Raw genomic sequence first — 19247 nt, 5'->3', positions numbered from 1 at the left:
GGGGCGCTCAATATTTTAGAACACTGATGAGATAAGTCAACTCCATTAGTGAGGCTTTTAGTATTTTATTTGTGGGATCTCTTCTTTCTTAATGAGCAAAGAAAAGACTGTTTTGATGCACCAGAGCACAGGAGAGCCAAAGTAAAAAATTTTAAAGCTGGAAGCAAGTGATGTATTTGTTTTTCCTTTGTAATAGCTCTGATTAAAGATTAGTTAATGGAAGGCAGAATAATTAGCTGTCAAGATTACCAATCTCAAATAGTATTAACTACAAGAACCACTGCTCTGATCTATTACTGCAGTGGCTTCCAAACCTTTCCACCAAAGGTTCTTTCATTCTATCCCCCTCAAAGAACCCCATTTCTGAAAGGTTTAATCTTCTAGACAAATGTCAATTATTAATGAACCATTCTTTAAATTTTATTAATTAAAGACATATGATAAATTTTGATCAAGATGAGATGATGAGTATTATCTTAAGTTGATAGAATTCCAAGGTAAAGGATTGAAACTGGATATGTTAATTAGTGTCACCTCAGTAAATTCAATTAAAAATAAATTTTAAAAAAAGAATAATAAACCAATGGACAAAAGACACTGGGGGGTAGGGGGGAGGCTGGGGGAAGGTCAAGGGGGAAAAAAAGACATATGTACAACTGTTTGTAATACTTTAAGCAGTAAAACAAAATTTTAAAAAAAGACTAATAATACAGAAATCCAAAGCAGAGATGAAGAGGAGCTAGTTGCAGGTTTGGTAAATATCTGGACACCACTTTAGGCAGAGTGAGAGGAAAACATATGAGCTCTAGAGTAGGCACACCTGGGGGTGAATGCCAAATTCTACAAGAATATAACAGCTGGTGCCTTTAGGCAAAGATTAAGTTTTAAGTTCTTTAACTGAAAATGGGGATGGTATCACCTACTTTAAAGCACCATTACGAGGATTAGATGAGAAGTATATAAAGCACCTAGCAACACTAACCATCCTGCCCTGCATTCTTATCACTCTACACCAGTGATTTTCAACCTTTTTCAGCTCATGGCACACATAAACTAATTACTAAAATACCACAGCACACCAAAAAATATATTTTTTACTGATCCGACAAAAAATAGGTCTACTTTTGATTCATTCATGCCAGATGGTTATTGTTGTGTTGGCTGTTATCACTTTTTTTAAAAATAAATCTTTATTGTTCAGATTACAGTTGTTCCCCATTTTTTCCTCTATAGCTCCCCTCCACCCAGCTCCCACCCCACCCTCTGCCCTTACCCCCTCCACTGTCCTCATCCATAGGTGTACGCTTTTTGTTGCCAGGTCAAAGGTCATACACATGGAAAATGTCACTATATCCATCCGTGATGTGTCCCTATGTTCTGAAAGGTCTCTCACGACTTGTTCACGCTCTACTCAGAAAGGGTACAAAGACACGTAATGGCTTTTTAAAATAATGTGTCCGCTTATGTTTAAAATGAGTATTTCGTTACCAAAAGTGAGGAGGAAGCAACACTACAGCTGCTCTCGCCCCTCTCACCCTTCGGGTGATAGTTGTGCTTGGGGCTGCGTGCTGGTTCATGGGCCGTCGACGAAGCCATCTGGGCGGCTCGCGCAGTTCCACCGGCTTCCCAGGGGCCGTCGCAGCCTCGTAGGGTCCGTCACAGCCTCACAGGGGCCATCTCAGCCTTGCAGGGGCCGTCTCAGCCTCACTGGGACCGTCTTAGCCTCACAGAGGCCGTTTCAGCCTCACTGGGACCATTTCAGCCTCACTGGGACCGTCTCAGCCTCACAGGGAACGTCTCAGCCTCACAGGGGCCATTTCAGCCTCACAGGGACCATCTCAGCCTCACTGGGGCTGTCTCAGCCTCACAGGGACCGTCTCACCCTCACATGTTATCACTTTTTAATTTGACAATCTAAGGCCGTGGTTGGCAAACTGCGGCTCGCGAGCCACACGCGGCTCTTTAGCCCCTTGATTGCGGCTCTTCCTAAGCCTTAGGAGTACCCTAATTAAGTTAATAACAATGTACCTACCTATATATTTAAGTTTAAAAAATTTGCCTCTCTAAAGAAATTTCAATCGTTGTAATGTTGATATTTGGCTTTGTTGACTAATGAGTTTGCCGACCACTGATCTAAGGGAAAAGAGGTCAGTGACCCTGACTGAGTCAGGCATTGCATGTTCATAAATTCTTGTGACGCACCAGTTGAAAACTGCTGTGCTAAAACCACAGTGTCTTATTCCTTAGTCTATAACATCCTCTTTTCTTGAAGATCACCTGCTGGCTAATAAAACCAGTGGGTGGATACCATTTAGGGGTCCAGTTCATAAGATTTCTCTAGTTTCTAATTTTTTCACCAAACTGTCATCTAACATGCAACCTTTATTTACCTGTTTTCTCTGTTAATATTCTAGGTACAACAATATGCTGGAGTATCCTTATAACATCAGCTTTAAGAGTTCATGCAGCAGAGCTGATTAGAGAGCACTGTTATGACTAAACTAAGATTACAGTAATTGTTTCAATGATAAACCTTACGGGAGGCACAGGGCTTCAGAATCAACAAACTGGTCCAGAATTCCGTATCTACCTCTGGCTTGCTATGTAATCTTGGGAAAGATACTTCATCTTTTTTTTTCTCTCTTTTTTTTAAATATATATCTTATTGATTTTTTACAGAGAGGAAGGGAGAGGGCTAGAGAGTTAGAAACATTGGTGAAAGAGAAACATCGATCAGCTGCCTCCTGCACACTCCCTGCTGGGTATGTGCCTGCAACTAAGGTACATGCCCTTGACCGGAATCGAACCTGGGACCCTTGAGTCCGCAGACCGATGCTCTATCCATTGAGCCAAACCGGTTAGGGCAATACTTCATCTTTTTGAGTTTTAGTTTCCTACTCTGTTAAATTGGAATATAATACCTACTTCCAAATGTGTCTGTAAGGATTAAATGAGGTAATACATATAAAGGGCATAGCACAATGCTTGGCATACAAATGTTCAATAACAGATTGCCAGTTTTATTATAATATCACCTTGACATGTACTGAAAAATAAAACACCAATGCACTATTTTCCTGAAAGACACATTATTCATACAAGGAAGGCTTTGAGGTCTCACATCAGGGTATCTAAGTCAACAGAAGACATCCACTTGTTTTCTTCATGAGGTATTATTGGTACCATATTGCTTGTGCCCAGATAAGTAATTTAACTTCTCTTATACCACCAAAAGAAGATTCTGGGAACATTATATAAAAATCTCTATATCTGTTATCGCATAAAAAGTCTCCATCTCACATAGTACAAAGATTAAGTTCATTGATTCAGACCAGATGGAAATGCAACACATTTCCAAAATTAGCCACCTTAACTATTTCCAGAACTTTATAAAATAGAAATATGCCATGGATATTCTGCTAATGCCTGGCTGAGTCTTGGACACATCCACCTACCTAGGGTGAATTATCCTAAGACATTTTGTGGGTAGTTAAAACTATCTTTGGTTATATCTGAATTTTTTAAATCACACAATTTTATAGATGTACCAACACCATTTCCACCTGGATGGTGGTAGAAGAGGGCATTAGTTACAGAAAAGCCAAGTAATGCCATAGTGTGGCACCAAGAGCTCTTAATGGAAGTCAGAAACTGACTTTTCATGTAATCTTAGCCCAAGGAATCAGTGGTATAGGTCTTACTTTGTGTGTAAAGTAAGGTGATCTTTTCTAGCTCTAAAAGAATACCATCTTAACTCTTTAAATTAATATAAATAAATGAGATCTGATACATACAAAAAATCAACTGCTAAATATTGTCAACTAGAAGCCTGGTGCATGAATTCGTGCATGGTCCCCAGAGGGGTGGGGGTGGGCCGGGACACGATCAGCCCTCCAGGTGGGTGGTGGGACACCCTTGCTGGCCTGGGATCCAGATATGTCCTGCTGACATTTGCGCCGGTTGTCAGGAGCCACCTGGCAGCCGCTTTTATACCCTTTCTTCCTTGTGGAGCATCTGGGGGGGGGGGAAGTGGCTGCAGTGCCCAAGGCCAACTTCCAGGAGGCCGACAGCACTGTCGGGATTGTGCCAGCTGTGCTGGTTTGTTGGTGCCTGACCCGTTCTCCAGAGATTGGACCTGCAGGATTACTGAGGAAGTGAGTGGCTGCTGCCAGGCTGATGGGCTGCCGGGAAGGTTGGTCAGCTGAGCAGTGCTCCCACTGTGGGAGCTCACTGACCACCAATGGGCATCTCCAGAAATTGAGCGTCTGCCCCCTGGTGGTCAGTGCATGTCATAGCGACCAGTCAATGGATCATTCTGGTCATTCTGGTTGTTCCATCACTTAGGCTTTTATATATATATACTAGACGCCCAGTGCACAAAAATTTGTGTACTCGGGGGGGGGGGAGGGGGGGTTCCCTCAGCCCGGCCTGTGACCTCTCGCAGTCTGGGACCCCTCGGGAGATAACGACCTGCTGGCTTAGGCCTGCTCCCGGGTGGCAGAGGGCAGACCTAATCCCTAGGTGCAGCCCCTGGTCGGGCTCAGAGCAGGGCCGATTGGGGAATTGGGGCGCCGCCCCCTGTCATGCACAGAGCAGGGCAGATTGGGACGTTGCGATGCCACCCTCAGTTACGCTCAGGGTAGGGCCAATTGGGGGGTTGGGGCACTGCCCCCTGTCACACTCAAGGCAGGGTCGATGGGGAGGTTGCGGCGCCACCCCCTGTCATGCACAGAGCAGGGCCAATCAGGGGGTTGGGGCGCTGCCCCCTGTCACACACAGAGCAGGGCCGATCAGGGGGTTGGGGAGCTCCCCCCATCACGCACAGAGCAGGGCCGATCAGGGTGTTGGGGAGCTCCCCCTTGTTATGCACAGAGCAGGGCCAATCAGGAGGTTGGGTAGCTCCCCCCTTTCACGCACAGAGCAGGGAGGACCAGGGGGTTGGGGCGCCACCCTCTATCACCCACAGAGAAGGGCCGATCAGTGGGCTGGGGCGCTGCCACTGTCACACTCAGGGCAGGGCCGATGGGGAGGTTATGGCTCTACCCCATCACACACAGAGCAGGGCCAGTGGGGTGGGGGGGGTTGGAGCGCCGCCCTCTATTACCCACAGAGCAGGGCCAATCAGGGGGTTGGGGTGCCGCCACTCTCACACTCAGGGCAGGGCCGATGGGGAGGGTATGGCTCCACCCCGTCACACACAGAGCAGGGCCCGTGGGGTGGGGGGGTTGGGGCACCGCACCCTGTCACACACAGAGCCACAGGGCGATCAGGAGGTTGGGGAGCTCCCCCCTATCAGGCACAGAGCAGGGCCAATCAGGGGGTTGGGGCGCCTTCCCCTGTCAGAAACAGAGCAGGGCCGATAGGGAGGTTGTGGCCCTGCCCCCTGTCACACACAGAGCCGCAGGGTGATCAGGGGCTTTGGGCGCTGCCCCGTCATGCTGATCCCCGTGCCGGGAGATCTCGCGGCTCCACTGATCCCGGTGCTGGGAGGCATATTACCCTTTTACTATATAGAATAGAGGCCTGGTGCATGGTGGGGGCTGGGTGGTTTGCCCTGAAGGGTGTCCTGGATCAGGGTGGGGGTCCCCACTGGGGTGCCTGGCCAGCCTGGATGAGGGGATGATGACTGTTTGCAGCTGGTCACACACCCTTCAGGGTTGGGGTCCCCACTGGGGTGCCTGGCCAGTCTGGGTGAGGGGATGATGGCTGTTTTCAGGCTGGGACTGAAGCTCCCAACTGCTCCTTTTTTTTTTTCTTTTTTTTTTTATTCTGAGCCAGCTTTAGCTCTGAGGCTCCAGCTCTTAGGCCTCCGCTCCGGCTAGCTGAAAGCTGGTTTCTGGGGTTTTGTTTAGCTTCTATTTTCGTAACTATGTTTCAAACTGCCAGCTCAGAGGCCTGCAGCGGCAGGTGGGGAACGTTGGAGTCCTCCGTCACTGAAGCAAGCAAGCTTCATGTTAGTTTCAAGCTGCCTGGCTGCCAGCTGCCCTCTTGGCTGACAGTTAATTTGCATATCGCCCTGATTAGCCAATGGGAAGGGTAGCGGTCATACGCCAATTACCATGTTTCTCTTTTATTTGATAGGATACACTAGAGGCCCGGTGCATGAAATTCATGCACATGGGGAGGTTCCTCAGCCCAGCCTGAACCCTCTCGCAATCCGGGACCCCTCAGGGGATGTATGACTGCTGATCGAGGACTGATCCCACAGGGATCCCTACAGGATTGGGCCTAAACCGACAGTCGGGCATCCCTCTCGCAATCCAGAATGGCTGGATCCTAACTGCTCTCCTGCCTGCCTGCCTCATCCCCCCTAACCACCCACCTGCCTACCTGATCACCCCTAACCGTCTCTGCCTCAGCCCCCACCACTGCTGTTTCATCCAGAAGGTCGTCTGGAAAGACGTCTGGGATGACATCTGGGAGACTGTTTGGCTGTCATGTCTAATTAGCAAATTATGCTTTTATTATTATAGATATAGATTAGTAATGGCAAACCTATGGCACGCATGTCAGAGGTGACATGCGAACTCATTTTTTTGGTTGATTTTTCTTTGTTAAATGGCATTTAAATATATAAAATAAATATCAAAAATATAAATCTTTGTTTTATTATGGTTGCAAATATCAAAAAATTTCTATATGTGACATGGCACCAGAGTTAAGTTAGGGTTTTTCAAAATGCTGACACGCCGAGCTCAAAAGGTTCGCCATCACTGACATTGATATTTAGTAGTAACTAGTAGATATTATGGTTAAGTCCTCCTCTATATCCCTACCACAAATGATGCCTTAGGCAATTTCCCCATTGATATATGCAAAATAAAGATATTAGTAGTAATATTGGTGGTGGTGATAATGAGAGTGATGGTGGTAGTGGTAGTAGGTAGAACTTATTCAACTTCCTATGGACCATATCCTATTAGAAATACTCAAGTATTAATTCATTTAATCCTCATAACACTAGAAGGGAGATACTCTTATTATTTTTACTTTGTAGAAAAGGAAGATGAGGCAAAGTTAAGTGACTTGCTTTAACCACTGGAGGCATAATTCAAACCTAGAGTTTCAGCTCTTAATCACTATGCAAAGGAAATTAGCAGAAGAGCAGTAAACCATAAATTTTGCACATAGCCAAGATGGACTAAAAGGGACCAGATTTACCCTCCTTTGTTAAACAACCAGAAAACGTAATTTAAAAAAATAATATTTTAGACAACATGTAGCACAGGACTGTGATTTCCCAAAAAGAAAATAAACAGGGTAAATGCAATTATTGCCGCAGTTTATTGTGTGGAGTCAGTTTTTAAGCCACAGTGCAAGGAGAGGCAGTTCAAACAGAGCTCAGTAGTCTCACAGTGCTGAAGAGGCAGAGATTAGAGTTCAGAGGGGCCAATGTGGTTTGAAATTATGGAGGCGAGTACAGTAGACAAGGGAGCTGCACAGAGTATAAGATCCAAAGACCTACAAAGAGGTGAGCCTTTGGCTGATTACCAAATTTGCATATGCATGAGATGGAGCTATTCAAAGATGGGCATAAAACCATTAGAAAGAATAGGGATAGGGAAATGACTTAAAATAGTGGCATAAGGAGCTCAACAAATTTTCAAACAAGTTAAAGAGCCATATTAGGTGAAAATATTTTTAAAAGGGAACAATTACTAAATTCTCTGGAAATTATCAAAAGTTTACACAGCAAAATAAGAAACATTTCTTCAAGAACATTTTCTAAATTTTGGTAAGCATAATGAGGTTCTGCAGCATGTAAGATGTGATCCATCCCCTACCACCACCCCCACTTTGAGCTCCCCATTTTGACAGAAACCTACTCTGTCAGTTGTAGCCAACAACACAGGGCTCTCTGTCCCCTAGCTGACAACATAGGATTAAAGTACCATGTGGGGTTCTGTAGGGTGCCCACATTAATGACTCCCCAACCCTGTGATTCAGAAGCTTTAATTTGGGTGGGTATGGCTGAAAGCTCGGGGACCACTTTCTTCTACCCAGCTACCACTTCTAGGGCCAAAACTCTACTCTAGGCATGGCAGACCAATAATACTGGGCCTTAACACTAGATTGCCCAAGGAAGTCATTTTGACTGTTTTTTAATTTCAATTAGAAAAACAATTATGTATATAAGGACACAATGTCTTAGAATTTTGTGACTTTTTTTACAACATATGAATGCATTTATTAATAATTGTAGTTACCTCCCCCTCCTTCATTTCCGGTATATATATATGTGTTATACCTATATTGCCCAAAAGCAGTCATTTTGACTGCTTGGGGGGGGGGGGAATTATGACTCTTATTATTGAATTGAGTAAATTTCTTATATGACCAGGTCGGCTCTGTATTGAAATAACAGTTTTCATTTTTTTTTCGATTACCATCATATGATAACATACAAGTACATGATAAATTGTCGATACTTGATAAGTTGCAGTTGCTCAATAAGCTAAACTAGTACTTGTTATTCGAATCTTTATGCAGTGATACTTGTTCTAATAAGTTGTTTATTGTATTTCTTTTGCGCCCTAAATTCATGAAAGAAATGTCGAATAGAAGTGAGTTATTGGAAAAGCTAAGGAACATAAGTGAAGAGTGCTCTGATATTATTCTTTCACAATGCAGTCATTTTGACTGCTTTTGGGCAATATAGGTATATACTAAATTTCAGTCTTTCTAGTGTTAAATGCCCTAATCTCAGCTAACTTATGAGATTCCACACCAGAAGAGGAAAACCAAGAAGTTCAGAAACTACCACTTGCACCCAGAACACCATAAATAAAGCAGGGATATAACTGATTGAAAAGTAGGCCACTGTCTTAACCTCCAGCTCTGGAGGAATGGTGTAGACTTTTACCCCAGGAGCACAAAAAGGCCATAAGGATAGAAGACTGCATAGAGGAATCCTAGGAGTTATGCAGCCCTCTGTCCTTACTTTATTTGGAACAGAACACGAGGAAGTTCAAGGTTCAGAGCACTGTAGAAAACAATGGAGATTTTGGTGGTGAGCACTTAGAAGAGGCTGGTTGCTCCATGACAGCAAACCATACATCAGCTAGAAGCTTAACAGAGAGAACCAGGGAAAGATACAGCCTTTTGGGGTCAGAATAGATCTTAGTTACTAGTCTCAAAACTATTCCTACAAAGAAGCCTGAATTTAACTGTATTAGATGGAGAAATTTATGCCCCAGCACATTTTATTTTTTATTTATTTATTTATTTATTTATTTATTTATTTATTATTGCTTAAAGTATTACAAAGAGTATTACATAGGTCTCCCCTTTTTTTTCTCCCCTTGACATTCACCCGGCCTCACCTACCCCCCAGTGTCTTATGTCCATTGGTTATGCTTATATGCATGCATACAAGTCCTTCGGTTGATCTCTTACACCCCCCTCCTGCCCCCCAACCCTCCCCGGCCTTCCTGCTGTAGTTTGACAATCTGTTCGATGCTGCTCTGCCTCTGTATCTTTTTTTTTTAGGGCAAAAAAGCTTTATTTAATTAAAAAATTATATTAATTCATTTAAAGTATATTATAAATATTTAAGTGTTTTAATATCAACAAATATAATCTATCAAGGAAGAAAGATTGCCATAATTTAGTATAGGTAAATTAAAAACATTCCTAAATCAAAAGCCACTTGGTGTTAACCATTTTCAGGATGGATCATTACTGTTTCTTAATCAGAATAGCTGGAATGCTGCGGGCCTGTCCGCTCATGTTCCCATGCACACATCTGTATGCATCATTCTATATATGCAGTATTCTGACTCACTTGCGCTGAGGGACTTTAGAGACTAGCTCTCAGCTTATTACCTTCAATAACTTTATCTGAGTAAAGCTGATCAATCTCTTCCTGGCTGAACCCAAACTCTTTAAGTATCTCTTCAGTGTGTTCTCCTATCAGTGGATCCCTTTCCAAAAAAGGAGTAGCTGGGGTGTTTGACAGCAGAGGCGCGGCGGGGCGGGGAGACTCACACCCTGCTCCCCATCAGTGATAAATGAGCCCCGCTCCTTGTTATGAGCATGACGGGCAACCTCTTCGAAAGTCAGAAGCAGAGTCACGCAGGCATCTGTGCCATCAAAGACCTGGCACCACTCCGCCTTTGTCTTCTTGGCAAATACAGCTACAAATTTCTTCTTCATCTCTGGCCAGTCAGCCATGCTCACCTGATTGGGAAGTTCATCGGATTTTAGCCCAAGACCCTTGACCAGCAGCTGGTAGAACTGGGGTTCTAACGCGCCAACAGCCATGAACTCCCCGTCGACCGTCCTGTACGTTGTGTAGAAAGGGGCCCCACCATCTAGCAGGTTCTCCCCTCGAGGCTGTTCCCACAGCCCGAGGTTTTTAGTTTTCCACAGAAAAGAACTTAGATATGCTGTGCCTTCCACCATGCTGGTGTGGATGACCTGACTCTGCCGGAGCGCATGCGTTGAACGAGAGCCATCACAATGCCCAGGGCGCACATGGGGCCGCCACCACGAAAGTCAGCCAGCAGGTTCAGGGGAGCAGAGGGGTTCTCACCGCTGCTGCCAAGTCTGGACAGGACACCTGACAGAGCCAAGTAGTTGATGTCATGGCCTGCTGCCGTGGCGAATCTTCCTGACTGGCCAAACCCGCTCAGCCTGGCATAGGTGAGCCTGGGGTTATCCTTCTGTAGGATCTCAGGGCCCAGCTGGAGCTTCTCCATGACACCATGGCCGAAGGGCTCCAGCACCACATCCGCAAGGGCGCACAGGCACCGCACCACATCCGCTCCGCGCTGCCGCTTCAGGTCCAAGGCCAGCATATGCTTGCCCCGCGACAGGCAGCTCACATTGCCCAGGGCGCCCAGCCGGTCCACGCGCACCATCTGCACCCCAAAGTCCTCCGAGACCATCCCACAGCACAGGCCAGGGGCCAGGCCTGCCAACTCCACCACCAAGATGCCCGGCAGCGCCATGGCAATGCGCGTTTCTCTTGGAAGGTGGAGAACACAGGCCCTGGGGGCCCTACATCCAGGCCCGGGCGCGCCGCCCTGAGTGTGCTGCCCTGTATCTATTTTTGCTCATTAGTTTATAAATGGTCTTTATTATCCATAAATGAGTGAGATCATGTGGTATTTTTCTTTCATTGACTGGCTTATTTCACTTAGCATAATGCTCTCCAGTTCCATCCATGCCGTTGCAAATGGTAAAAACTCCTTCTTTTTTATAACAGCACTAGAGGCCCGGTGCACAAAAATTTGTGCACTCGGGGGGGAGGGGGTTTCCCTCAGCCCGGCCTGTGCCCTCTCGCAGTCTGGGACCCCTCGGGAGATAACGACCTGCTGGCTTAGGCCTGCTCCCGGGTGGCAGAGGGCAGGCCCAATCCTTAGGTGCAGCCCCTGGTGAGGCTCAGAGCAGAGCAGATTGGGGAGTTGGGGTGCCGCCCGTGTCATGCACAGAGCAGGACGGATTGGGAGGTTGTGATGCCACCCTCAGTCACGCTCAGGGTAGGGCCGATTGGGGGGTTTGGGCACAGCCCCCTGTCACACTCAAGGCAGGGTCAATGGGGAGGTTGTGGCGCCATCCCCTGTCATGCACAGAGAAGGGTCAATCAGGGGGTTGGGGAGCTGCCCCCTGTCACTCACAGAGTAGAGCCGATAGGGGAGTTGGGGCACCGCCCCCTGTCACACACAGAGCAGGGCAGATCAGGGGGTTGGGGCGCCGCCCTCTATCTCCCACAGAGCAGTGCCAATCAGGAGGTTGGGGCGCCACCACTGTCACACTCAGGGCAGGGCCGATGGGGAGGTTATGGCTCTACCCCATCACACACAGAGCAGGGCCTGTGGGGGGGGGGGGGCGGTTGGGGCGCCGCCCTCTATCATCCACAGAGCAGGGCCGATCAGGGGGTTGGGGAGTTCTCCCCTATCAGGCACAGAGCAGGGCTGATCAGGGGGTTGGGGTGCCTTCCCCTGTCAAGAACAGAGCAGGGCGGATAGGGAGGTTGTGACCCCACCCCCTGTAACACACAGAGCTGCAGGGCAATCAGGGGGTTGGGGAGCTCCCCCCTATCAGGCACAGAGTAGGGCCGATCAGGGGGCTGGGGCGCCATCCACTGTCACACACAGAGCAGGGCCCCTGGGAGGGGGTTGGGGCACCGCACCCTGTCACACACAGAACAGGGCCGATCAGGGTGTTGGGGCGCCGCACCCTGTCACACACAGAGCCACAGGGCGATCAGGAGGTTGGGGAGCTCCTCCCTATCAGGCACAGAGCAGGGCTGATCAGGGGGTTGGGGCGCCTTCCCCTGTCATGAATAGAGCAGGGCAGATAGGGAGGTTGTGGCCCCACCCCGTCACAAACAGAGCCGCAGGGTTATCAGGGGGTTTGGTCGCTGCCCCTTGTCATGCTGATCCTGGTGCCTGGAGGCCTCTCGGCTCCGCTGATCCCGGTGCTGGGAGGCATATTACCCTTTTACTATATAGGATAGAGGCCTGGTGCACGGGTAGGGGCCAGCTGGTTTGCCCTGAAGGGTGTCCTGAATCAGGGTGGCAGTCCCCACTGGGGTGCATGGCCAGCCTGGGTGAAGGGATGATGGCTGTTTGCAGCTGGTCACACACCCTTCAGGGTAGGGGTCCCCACTGGGGTGCGTGGCCAGTCTGGGTGTGGGGCTGAGGGCTGTTTTCAGCCTGGCAGGTGACTGAAGCTCCCAACTGCTCCTTTTTTTCTTTTCTTTTTTTATTCTGGGCCAGCTTTAGCTCTGGCTCCAGCTCTGAGGCCTCTGCTGCTGAAAGCAGGTATCTGGTTTGTTTGTGTTCTATAATCGAAACACTGTATCAACTCCAGCTCTGAGATCCCGGCCGGCTGAAAGCAGGTTTCTGGGGTTTTGTTTAGCTTCTATATTTGTAACTATGTTTCAAACTGCAAGCTCAGAGGCCGGCAACGCAGGCGGGGAATGTTGGTTTCCTCCGTCACTGAAGCAAGGAAGCCTCGTGTTAGTTTCAAGCTGCCTGGCTGCCGGCCGCCATCTTGGCTGGCAGTTAATTTGCATATCGCCCTGCAATGGGAAGGGTAGCAGACGTATGCTAATTACCATGTTTCTCTTTTATTAGATAGGATAGTATTCCATCGTGTAGATGTACCACAGTTTTCTAATCCATTCATCTGCTGATGGGCACTTAGGCTGTTTCCAGATCTTAGCTATGGTGAACTGTGCTGCTATAAACACAGGGGTGCATATATCCTTTCTGATTGGTGTTTCTGTTTTCTTGGGTTAAATTCCTAGCAGTGGGATCACTGGGTCAAATGGGAGTTCCATTTATAACTTTTTGAGGAAACTCCCTACTGTCTTCCATAGTGGCTGCATCAGTCTGCATTCCCACCAGCAGTGCACAAGTGTTCCTTTTTCTCCACATCCTCCCCAGCACTTGTCGTTTGTTGATTTGCTGATGATAGCCATTCTGACAGGTGTGAAGTACTACCTCATTGTTGTTTTGATTTTCATCTCTCGGATGATTAGTGACTTTGAGCATGTTTTCATATGTTTTTTGGCTTTCTGAATGTCCTCTTTTGAAAAGTGTCTATTTACGTCCTTTGCCCATTTTTTGATTGGATTGTTTATCTTCCTTTTGTTAAGCTGTATGAGTTCCCTGTAAATGCTGGAGATTAAACCCTTATCGGTAATTACATTGGCAAATATGTTCTCCCATGCAATGGGCTTTCTTGTTGTTTTGTTGATGGTTTCTTTTGCTGTGCAGAAGCTTTTTATTTTGATGTAGTCCCATTTGTTTATTTTCTCTATAGTTTCCAATGCCCTAGGAGATGTATCGGTGAAGAAATTGCTTCGGCATACATCTGAGATTTTGTTGCCTTTGGATTCCTCTAGTATTTTTATGGTTTCCTGTCTTACATTTAATTCCTTTATCCATTTTGAGTTTACTTTTGTGTATGGTGTAAGTTGGTGGTCTAGTTTCATTTTTTTGCATGTATCTATCCATTTTTCCCAACAGCATTTATTGAAGAGACTGTCTTGACTCCATTGTATGTTCTTGTCTCCTTTGTCAAATATTAATTGAGCATATTGGTTCGGGTCGATTTCTGGGCTCTCTATTCTATTCCATTGATCTATATGTCTGTTCTTGTGCCAGTTCCAGGCAGTTTTGAGAACAGTGGCTTTGTAATACAGCTTGATATCTGGTATTGAGATCCCACCTACTTTGTTCTTCTTTCTCATGATTCCTGCAGCTATTCGGGGTCTTTTTTTATTCCAGATGAATTTTTGGAGAGTTCGTTCTAGGTCTGTGAAATATGCTGTTGGTATTTTAATGGGAGTGCATTGAATTTATAGATTGCTTTGGGTAGTATTGACATTTTAATGATGTTGATTCTACCAATCCAAGAACATGGTATGTTCTTCCATCTCTTTATGTCTTCCTCTATCTCTTTTTTCAACGTCCTGTAGTTTTCTGAATGGAGGTCTTTTACCTCTTTAGTTAAGTTTATTCCTAGGTATTTTAATTTTTTTGGTGCGATGGTAAATGGGATTGCTTTTTTAGTCTCTCTTTCTGTAAGTTCACTATTGGTGTATAGAAATGCCATAGATTTCTTGGCATTAATTTTGTATCCTGCTACATTGCCAAATTCATTTATTAAGTCTAATAGTTTTTTGATGGAGTCTTTAGGGTTTTTTATGTATAATATCATGTCATCTGCGAATAAGGACAGTTTTACTTCTTCATTTCCAATTTGGATGCCTTTTATTTCTTCTTCTTGTCTAATTACAATGGCTAATACTTCCAGTACTGTGTCAAACAGGAGTGGTGAGAGTGGGCATCCCTGTGCCCCAGCACATTTTAAAAAAACAATAAAACAACCAGATGGCAACTAGCAGCAGTAACAGTTGACTATGATACCAGTGGAGATAGGCACCTTAACAGAAAGATCAGGGAAATAGACAGTGAAATGGGGCCCTGCTAAAACCACTGCCATCCCATGGTAACTGTGCACATACCAAACTTTGTGCTGTCTGAGGGTTCACAATGTGAGGAAAATAGATTTCAATGAACTAGCATACCAAATAAACAACAACAATCCCTGGAAGGGGAGGGCTGTCATCAGTATTCATAATGCTAGAATGTATCATCTAAAATATCCAGTTTTCAACAAAATAATTATAAGACATGCAAAGAAACAGTAAAGTATAACTCACACACAGGAACAACAGAGTAGGCAATATAAACTATATTTGAAAGGGTTCACACATTGGATTCAGCAAATAAAGTCTTCAAAGCAAAAAGTATAAATATGTTTTAATCTAAATTAAGAGACAGAAATTATTTTTAAAGAGAACCAAATGAAAATTCTAGAGTTGAAAAAATACAATAATTGAAGTGGAAAAAAATCACTAGAGGAGTCAATACTAGATTTGACAGGTAGAAGAATTATTTCACTTGAAGAAAGATCAACATATTATATAATCCAAAGAACAGAGAAAATGAAGAAAAACAGAGCCACAGAGCAATTCAGGGCTCAAATAAATACAGCAGCATAAGTAACAGAGTAACAGAAGGAGAAGAAACAGAAAACGGCAGGAAAATTAGAAGTAATGGCTAAAAACTTCCCAAATTTGGTGAGAAACATTAAGCTACACATACAAGAAGTTCAATAAACTTTAAGTGAGATCTAAAGGTAAGGAGATCCAAATATATATAGATTTAAATATATTTTTATTGATTTTTAGATAGAGGGGAAGGGAGAGACAGAAACATCGATGAGAAAGAAACACTGACCAGGTGGCCCCTGCATGCCCCTCACTGGGGATTGAGCCCACAACCTGGGCATGTGCCCTGACTTGGAATCGAACTGGCAACCTCTTGGTTCATGGGTTGCCCCACAGAGGGAAGAGACCAGTGGCAGTGGCCAGAAGACAGCGCCAGGCTACCAGGTGCCAGAGGGGTTTCCCTCCCCCCAACCCCCATCGCTCCGCCCGCTGGTCGCCCCACAGATTGGCCCTGATCGCTGGCCAGGAAGGGACCCTAACCTATATATTGGGAAGTCTCTTAGATTTAAAAATTAAAACCTGGAAGGACTTGTATGCATGCATATAAGCATAACCATTGGACACAAGACACTAGGGGGTAGGGGAGACCGGGGGAAGGTCAAGGAGGATAAAAAAGGAGACATATGTACTACTCTTTGTAATACTTTAAGCAACAAAACAAAACAAAACAAAACAAAACAAAACAAAACAAAACAAACAAAAAACCTGGCCAGGCTATTCTAACACTGAAAAAAACAGGATGATGCAGCGATGACAGGCTTGCACCTTTTGTGGTCAGCCCTGATTCTGACACTTATAACTGTGTGACAAAGCCAATTACTTCTTTGTCCTTTAGTTTTCCACCCATAAGATGGGGAAAGTGGTACTACTGCCTCAGAAGGATCATGTTATGTACTATTTTTTATAATCAGGGCAAAAAAAATGTAGCTGCCCACACAACAGCACGATGCCCTTCACCTGTATGAAAAGTATGGTCACTGATGCATGCAGCATCCTGGATTGTGAGAGGGATGTCTGACTGCTGGTTTAGGTTCGACATCCTCTGAGGGGTCCCGGATTGCGAGAGGACGCAGGCCTAGGTGAGGGACTCCCCCCCACCCCATGCATGAACTTCATGCACTGGGCCTCTAGTTAATAAAATTATGAACTGGATTGTGATAAATTAAGATGTATATGGTAAGCTCTATAGCAACAATTAGGAATGTAATTCAAACAAATAAAGTGAAAAATAATAAAAATAATTAAAATGTTACATTAGAAAATATTCATTTAATGCAAAAGAAAGCACCAAAGTACATATAGAGGGGGTAAAAGACACAAAACAGAAAACCAGAAGTGACAGATGTAAATCCAACTATATCAATAACATTAAATATGAATGGTTTAATCAATCCAATCAAAAGTCAGAGGTTGTCATATTGTATTAAAAAACAAGATTCAGCTAAATGCTGTCTAGTAGACATACACTTTAGAGCGAAAGATATAAATTACTTGAAATTAAAAGAATGGAAAAAGACATATCATGAAAATAGCAACCATAAGAAAGGTTGAAGTGGCCTTACTACGATAAAATATTTACTAGAGAAAAAAATTTACTCATAAAATAGTTACATTATATAACAATGAAAGAGTCAATCCATCAGGAAGGAATAACAATTATAAACCATGTATATAGCTAACAACAAAGCCCTAAAATACATGAAGCAAAATTTGACAAAATCAAAGGAATAGGCAATTCAACAATAATAGCTGGTGACTTCAACACCCCATTTTCAATAATGATTAAAACAACTAGGGCTCTACCTGGTTTGGCTCAGTGGATAGAATGTTAGCCTGTGGACTGAAGGGTTCCGGACTCAATTCTGATCAAGGGCACATATCTGGGTTGCGGGCTTCATCTCCAGTAAGGGGTGAGCAGGAGGCAACCGATCAATGATTCTCATCATTTATGTTTCTATCTCTCTCTCCCTCTCCCTTCCTCTCTGAAATCAATAAAAATATATTTAAATAAAAACAACTGGGCAAAACAAAGATATATAACACTTAAAAAAACTAACAACCAAACAGACATAAGAGACTCTCCAACTGATGAGCAGAATATACATTCTTCTCAAGTATACACAGAATGTCAGTTAGACATTTGTAGACCATCTGCCAGGCCATAAAACAATCCTCAATACATTTAAAAGGCCATAAACCATACAAAGTATGTTCTGTGACTACAATGAAATAAAACTAAAAATCAATAACAAATAAATTTGGGAAATTTACAAATATATGTAAATTAAACAATATACTTCTAAATAACCCATGGATCTATGAAGAAATTGCAATGGAAATTATAAAATATTTTGAGATGCATAAAAATGAAGACATGACATACCAAATTTATGGGATGCAGTATCACATTGCTTGAGAAAAATTTACACCTGTGTCTCCATTAAAAAAGAAGATCTCAAATCAAGAACCTTCTACCTTAAGACAATGAAAAAAAATGAGTAATCTAAACACAAAAAAGCAAAAGAAAATAAATATTAGAAAGGAGATCAATGAAATAATAAGTAAAAAATAGAGAAAAATCAATAAAACTAGAATTTAGTTACTTCAAAAGTTCTATAAAATTGAGAAACCTTTAGCTAGACTGACAAAGCAAAACAAAGAGAATAATCAAATTAGTAGAACCAGGAAAGAAATAGAGGGCATCACTACTGACCTCATAGAATTTTTTTTTAAAATAGAACTTCTAGAAATTAAAAATATGATATCCAAACTAAAAAGAATCATAGAATGAATTATAGAATGAATTAAGAACATAATACACACTCCAGAAAAAGATCAGTAAACTTAAAGACTAAACAATACAAACCATCTCAAATGAAGCACAGAGATAAAAGTCACTAAAAATAAAAACAGATCATGGGACTCCCAGAAATAGACAAAGGCAAAAAAATTAGCCAACAATTTACTGATTTATTAAAAATGATAAACCTGAAAATTCAAGGTCACCAAATCACAAGCAAGGCAATAAAGAGAACCACCTAAGGCATCCATAACCTAATTCTTTAAGCTACTAATGAAAAGAAAATGCTAAAAGCAACCAAATTAAAGGCATATTATACAAGCATATCTTGTTTTATTGCACTTTATTGCACTTCACAGATACTGTATTTTCTACAAGACCTTCTACCAGTAAAAAGATTAAGACCCACTGAAGTCTCAGAGGATGGTAAACATTTTTTAGCAATGAATTACTTTTTAAATTAAGACAGTGATGGCAAACCTATGACACGCGAACTCATTTTTTTGGTTGATTTTTCTTTGTTAAATGGCATTTAAATATATAAAATAAATATCAAAAATATGTCTTTGTTTTACTATGGTTGCAAACATCAAAAACTTTCTATATGTGACATGGCACCAGAGTTAAGTTAGGGTTTTTCAAAATGCTGACATGCCGAGCTCAAAAGTTTCGCCATCACTGAATTAAGGCATGTACACTGTTTTCCTTTTTAATCATGATGACATTGTACACTAAGTAGACTACAGTATAATATAAACGTAACTTTTACATGCACTGGGAAACCAAAAAAATTCACATGACTAGCTTTGTTGCAATGTTTGCTTATTGAATGGTCTGGAACCAAACCTACAATATCTCTGAGGTATGCCTGTATAGAGGAACAAAGGCAAGAATGACCATAGGCATCTCATCAGA

General features: G+C 43.7%; 1 protein-coding gene and 1 pseudogene across 9 annotated transcripts in view; both read right to left on the bottom strand.

The window, feature by feature from the left end:
* EDA (ectodysplasin A) overlaps nt 1-19247 on the bottom strand; it is a gene marked incomplete at both ends in the record, with an annotated part of 598912 nt that overhangs the window by 369688 nt on the left and 209977 nt on the right. The window lies entirely within an intron of this gene.
* On the bottom strand, nt 9800-10952 carry LOC308510800 (alpha-methylacyl-CoA racemase-like; annotated as a pseudogene). Its single transcript has one exon. The product of its transcript is annotated as an alpha-methylacyl-CoA racemase-like (transcript).

Source organism: Myotis nattereri (genome assembly GCF_964212035.1).
Source record: "Myotis nattereri genome assembly, chromosome: X".
Lineage (NCBI taxonomy): Eukaryota > Metazoa > Chordata > Mammalia > Chiroptera > Vespertilionidae > Myotis > Myotis nattereri.
The sequence above is the reverse complement of the archived record's forward strand: the minus strand, read 5'-3'. Positions and strand labels throughout refer to the sequence as shown.